At 40.3% G+C, this 6,346-nt stretch overlaps 1 long non-coding RNA gene across 1 annotated transcript; it reads right to left on the bottom strand.

Annotated features, from left to right (window-relative positions):
• Positions 1 to 3,321: 3,321 nt before the first annotated feature.
• Positions 3,322 to 4,587, bottom strand: LOC128621805 (uncharacterized). Its single transcript, XR_008388319.1, has 3 exons — positions 4,271 to 4,587; positions 3,871 to 4,119; positions 3,322 to 3,595 (listed from the first exon to the last, which is right to left on the bottom strand). It is a non-coding gene; the product is annotated as an uncharacterized LOC128621805 (long non-coding RNA).
• Positions 4,588 to 6,346: the final 1,759 nt, after the last annotated feature.

Raw genomic sequence — 6,346 nt, 5'->3', positions numbered from 1 at the left:
CTTTGCCTTTCGTTAGGACAGTGGCGTGAATTTTGGGTTCAGTGACACGTAGAGAGTGTATCCTCAAGTTAGATGTCCTCCCCTACTCTGTGTTTGTAGTTTTATTTTAGAGACGCCATGGATCGATTTAGCCTGCTATGTAGCGCCATCTGTTTTGGAGAAATAGTGCAGGTTTTATTTTTTTTATTTTTTGTTAAATCTTCTTCGGCCCAGGCTGGATTCCTCTGTCCTTGTGGCTAGACGCTAACTGCATTACTGAACATCAGTCTTCATTCCCGGCCTGACTGGCTCCTCTGTGGCTTCGGGTCAGGTTTCACGTCTGTGCTACAGGTTACAACACGTGCACTCACTCGGTGCACGTCTTTCCCTTACGAGGCTGAACTAAGTGCTCATTCAGTTCAGAAAATCGGATAGTGAGTATATCATGTCTGTCTACTACTCGTGGTGACCGGGGCTGGGCCGTTAGGACAGGCTCATTCAAAAATAATCATGATTATTTGGAGCAGTGGTCTTAATAATAATCTATTAGTGATGAATATATGCAGTGGATTAAATAAGTATTCACCCCTCTTGTCCTTTTAAACGTTTTGTTGTGTCACAAGCTGGCACTCAAATGGAATACGTTGGGATTTGATATCACAGATCTACACATAATATTGAACTGAAGGTAAAACCAGTGTCATTTTCAAAATTGTTTACAAAATGTTTGCAGTAGAATTATTCACCCCTGTTGCTGTGAAACCCCTACGTTAGGTCTGGCGCAACCAGTTGCCATCATAATTAGATGAAGAAGGTTAGTGTCATATGATCTCAATATAAATACACCTGTTCCTGCATAAATACACAGTATCATGAAGATCAAGGAGCTATCAAAAAAAAAAAGTCAGGGACAATGTTCTGGAAAAGTATCAACCAGGGTTTGGTTATCACAAATATCCTAAACATTGACCACCGTTAAATCATGGAAACAATATGGCACAACTGTGACTCCGCCTAGAGGAGGCCGTCCACCAGAATTATCGAATGGATAAAGACGGGATTAATTAGAGAAGCAACCTAGAGGACAAGGAGATTTCCACAGCTCGGATGGGAGAAGTTATTCAGCTGGGCATTACGGAAGAGTATCATATGAAATCTCATTTGGAGTTTGCAAACAAGGCATGTCAGAGACTTGACAAACATGTGGAAACATGCACCAAATGTGCTACATTTGGTCCAAACACGTGTGCTTGAGAATACCATCTCCATTGTGAAACATGGTGGTGGTAGCATCACGTTGAGCCTTACCCTTGGCCGTGACGTGGGTTGAATATTTACGTACATGATACATTACAAAAGCAACCTGATTTTTGTCCCTCATACTGTATTTGACAATTAAGTGCTTTCTTTGCATTAGATTGTGTGAACAATCGGGTTTTTTCGACCAAAATTCCAGCCACTTCTGCAGTATAAGCAATACTAAAATCTGAACATTTAGATCAGAATTTGTGTAACTTTTATATGATCCAATTCAGCATTTGCTCTAATTGGTTTATTGGAATTAGTTATTCAGTGCGAGGTTTGTAATAAAATATGTGCTAAAACTGTTGCGTTGGATGAGTGAGTTTCTATCAGGGTTTTTTTTCCCCCCACAATCCCAGATGTTTGTGTCAAAAGCAGTGATGCAACATGTTTTTTTTTTTTTTCTTCTAAGGAAGTCTTCCAACATATCTATCATGTCAGGATTGTTATAAATGTATTCTCCGAATCCACAGGCAGGTACAGATAGATGCAGTGAATAGCAGCACCCCTCTTCCCCCCCACCCCCGAATTAAGGGAACAGAGCATCATTTAAAAACAACCTGTAATCAAAATGGCCCTTTTTTTTAACCTTGTTAGCTCATGTCCTTGCTCTGCTCAGATTGTGTACAATTCATATGTATCATCTTTAAAAAAATTTTCCAAAAAATTCACCCGCAAAGACTATTTCATTAATAATGATGATTAAATGAGCGACCTCGTGCTGTATTCGTCTTTATTTCAGATACTATACACAGGTTTCATGAGATGTACGGAAATTAAAAGGCCGACTGGACATTTTCTATGCCGATTAAGTTCCGTTTGAAGTCGAAATTGGAAAGGGACTTCGTAGGAAACATCTGTAATTTCTGGAGACTTCTAATTTCTGCCTGCTACAATTTTTTTCCAGAACGAGAGGGAATATTTAAAGAGCCACACCGCTTTTGATGTTATAATTTACAAGCAAAATAAACGACATATCCATATTGAATAGGTTTGAATGGGTTCATTCTGCTGACATACACACGCTTCAGTGGGCTGTATTTTATTCCTGGAGGATCTCTGTACAACCTGCACCGAGTCCCCCAAGCCCATGCAGATCCTGTAAAGCTGCATCACCTCTGATTTATCTGAACTCAGCGTGATAAGGAATTACTGCCACACTGCAAACAGCTGTCCTGCCAGATGCCCTCTCTCTACAGGGCCCTGATTAAGACGCTCTCACTCTCTCTTTTTCATCTCTCCTTCTTGCTCTCTGAGGTATACATGCTGGTCAGATTAATATTGATTAATATTCTATAACAGCAGCTCTGACAGTCGTTCAGCTGCAAATCACAGGTTTATGTTAACGTGCTCATCGTAATTATAGTTTCCATAGTAACTACATACACATAGTAGACTTGCAGGGCAGACACTCTAAATGTGTTGTTATTTATAGGGTTTTTTGTTTATTTAACGTTTGTGGAAGGAGTCTCCAGTGTCAGAGATAAAGCCGTGACTAAGTTTTCTGACTCAGGGATGTCTTCAGGGTGGAGGAGTGCGCTCGGTAACAATGACAGGCTGTGCTTTTTTGTGTTATAAATTTCAAGAGACAGAAAACTGAGGCTGTTTGTAGCTGCTATAAGGTAAATGACTGTAAACGAACTCGTTAACCGGACAAAAGTATAACGTGTTGTTCTTTAATTAATGAAACGAAATAATACTCAGTGGCACATTGTTGTGATATTGATTGAATAATAACGCTTCAAGACCTGCTGTCAGAGTAAAATATTAAACTTTTTGAATACCTATCACACCACTCAATCGTTGATTGTTTTCCCATAGCAACGTGCTGATTATTTAACAAATAAAAAAGGTTTATTAGGCATAGTGAAGTATCTGCAATACTTAGTGTAGTGGCAGTGTTAGTTGTTACTATAGAAACGATGTGACTCTGCGATTTGCAGCTACACTACTGTCAGAGCTGCTTTTATAGAAAATGAATCAACACCTCAATTGAGATTAAACCGTTTTACTTCAGGACCCAACCAGGATACTGATCATTCTGGGTTTGGATTAGTTACAGATCTGAGTCGATGTCTGATGCGAGAGTTTGTATTTTGAATTAATCACAGTTGTGAGTGAATTTCTTTATTACTGTATGTTTAAGCTCAGTAGTTTAACTTGTTTGGCCTTCTGCACAGTATTTGTGATCTGTTAAGTGCCCAGTGTTCTAAAAGGAACTAATCTGCTGTGACATGGCTGGATGTGGTTTCTATTTTTCCCATCTGCTCACCAGCCTCTGTATTTCCCTCGCGCTTTCTTTCTCCTCCTCCATCTGGAAGATGACACAGAGTCAAGGTGAAGTAGCTGTTTGTATGGAACTGACAGCAAACCTGGCTTTGGTACTGAGTATTGCCTATATTGAGGTTAAAATATTCAAAGACTTTGACTGCATGTTTACGGTGGACAGAATTTGACTTTTCGTGGCCTGGCTTCAAATAATCATGGACTGGAATGCATACATTATTTCAATATTTAAAGCTCTTTCCTGGCTTGTCTTTCAAGGGTAAGTTTACTTATAGCTTATTTCTAATTAGGAAATAGAAAAACCTGGATGGACGGTTGGATGTACGGATGGATGGACGGCTGGACGGACGGATGGATGGACGGCTGGACGGATGGATGGATGGACGGTTGGATGGCTGGATGAACGGATGGACAGACAGATGGACAGATCGACAGATGGCTGGACAGATGGACGGACAGCTGGATGGACGGCTGGACGGATGAATGGATGGATGGATGGATGGATGGACAGATGGATGGATGGATGGTTTGATGACAGTGCAGCCCTGATCCCTGATCAGACATTCATGACAGTGATGGCATGAATAAATAAATGAAACAGATTCTGAATCCGGACAAATTCAAAACAAGCCTTATGAAGTTAAAGCTCTTTTGTATTTTATACGTTATGGCCAAAAGTATGTGGACACCTTGATCGTCGCACCTGTATGCTGTTCTCACTCAAACTGTTGCCAAAAGTTGGAAGCGCACAATTGTATATGCTGTCACAAAGCAAGCTCCATGAAGACACGGTGTGTTAAGGTTGGAGTGGAAGAACTGGAGTGTCCTCCACAGAGCACTGACCTCAACCCCACTGAACACCTTTGGGATGAACTGGAACCCCAGACCTCCTCACCTTACATCAGTACCTGACCACACTAACCCTCTTGCCATGCTCCAAAATCTAGTGGAACGCTATAATGTTTTGATATAACTGTACCTCAATATACAGGTTTTTATTAATATGTTTATTCTAGTATGTGTTTCTATAGTAACAGCTCATTCACAGGGACTTCCATTGTAGACGATCACCATAATGTAAGGCTAACAATAAGTCATTTTTTTTTTAAACTAAGTTTCCTTGTTAAATTTTTAATTGTTAACATGGTAAAGTTTTGCGTGTGTGTGTGTGTGTGTGTGTGTGTGTGTGTTAGCTCTGACTGTTGCAAAGTGTTAAGTTTTCTGACTTGGGAAAGTCTTCAGGACAGACGAGTTTACACTCTGTTTGTAGCATGACGATGCATTTTATTTCTCTTATTAACTGCAAGATTGCGGATGTTCCACAACATCAAATGCAACACTAAATGGATAAAAAGTATGACGGCATTGCTTAATACATTAAAAATTGTAATCACTGGCAATCTGCTGTGGTGTAAGAGAAAAAAAACACACATCAAGACATGGCGTTATAAGAAAAATGATTCATTTAGGGATGGGAACTGGAACTCTGCTTCACCACAGCATCCTGTCTCTGATTATTTTCCTATTATGGTTTTATTCCCCTCACGTATCTAATGTGTGTAAGTGTACACGGATTTGTTTTTTTTCTGCTTAAGCCAGTATTTCATTCTTGTAGTAAAAACGTAGAGCTGTACGTGGCAAGATAAAGTGCAGTATAAGTGTTTTGTTAAATGTCAATATAGCTACTGCAGGATAAATCTAGTGCAAAAGCAATCCTTAATTTGTCTTTAGAAGACTTCTTGGATTCATCATAGAAATTGCTCACAGACATCCATTAAACAGTCTCCCCTCCTCTCTCGCAGAAATAAATGGACCTGTGATTGATATTAGAGCCAGAAACCGCTGAGCAATAGCAATCGAAAACAAACTGGAGTTAAATATGTCTGACGCACGTTACAGCTCAATTTGTAAAGAGCAGTGCTCTCCGGTTATTAATGCCACACATGGACATTTATCAGTGTGTGTTTTTGCACTCTTGGCTTCATCTGACGTATACGTCTCAACTTAAACAGCTCTGTCTCGCAACGAGAGTGACGGAGAAGCGGTACGCAAACGAGTTGATCGTCACATGGCGATTTTTCTTTCTTTTCCCTGAGCAATCAGGGAATGTAATGTAGCATATTACCTAAATCATAGTTGACAGGAAATTTGTTTTCTGATTTCTGATAATTGGCCATCTGTGAGAGTGGAGGAGGCTACCTGCAGAGTCCAGGGCAAGCCAGCTCCACGCTGTGGTAGAGCAAGAACTGAGGCAGATGGTGACTTGTGCACCGAGCTGATTGATTTGACACGGGAATGGTGTATGCCTGTGTGAAATCGTGTCTGTAGGTTTTTCTCCACTGGGTTTCCCCAGACATTTTAACAAAGAAACACTTTAAAGTAGGTTATTCCATTTAAAAACAAACAAACAAACAAACAAACAAACATGTTGTGTCCATGCAGGTATAACTTTGAGACTTAATCCGATATTAACCCGATTAAGACGATACTCTGATTAAGAAACTAGAATGTAAACAGAGATTACTGATGACCTTAACTCGATTAACGTCATACTCGAAGTAAACACAAATCGAATTAAGACATGTGGAGTACTCCTGTTTTAGTCGCATTAGCGACGTGCATTACAGACGTGTACACACCTTAATCACACTATTAACATCGTGTGAGAGTTTTCACCGCATTTTGTGACGGGACACGATCACACACGGCAGCGCTCAACCGTTTGACGGCAAACAAGAGAGCACGGCTGCATCAGAAACCGCGTACTTATAGTAGGTCA

Source organism: Ictalurus furcatus, chromosome 17 (genome assembly GCF_023375685.1).
Source record: "Ictalurus furcatus strain D&B chromosome 17, Billie_1.0, whole genome shotgun sequence".
NCBI lineage: Eukaryota > Metazoa > Chordata > Actinopteri > Siluriformes > Ictaluridae > Ictalurus > Ictalurus furcatus.
This window is presented reverse-complemented; position numbering and strand designations above follow the sequence as displayed.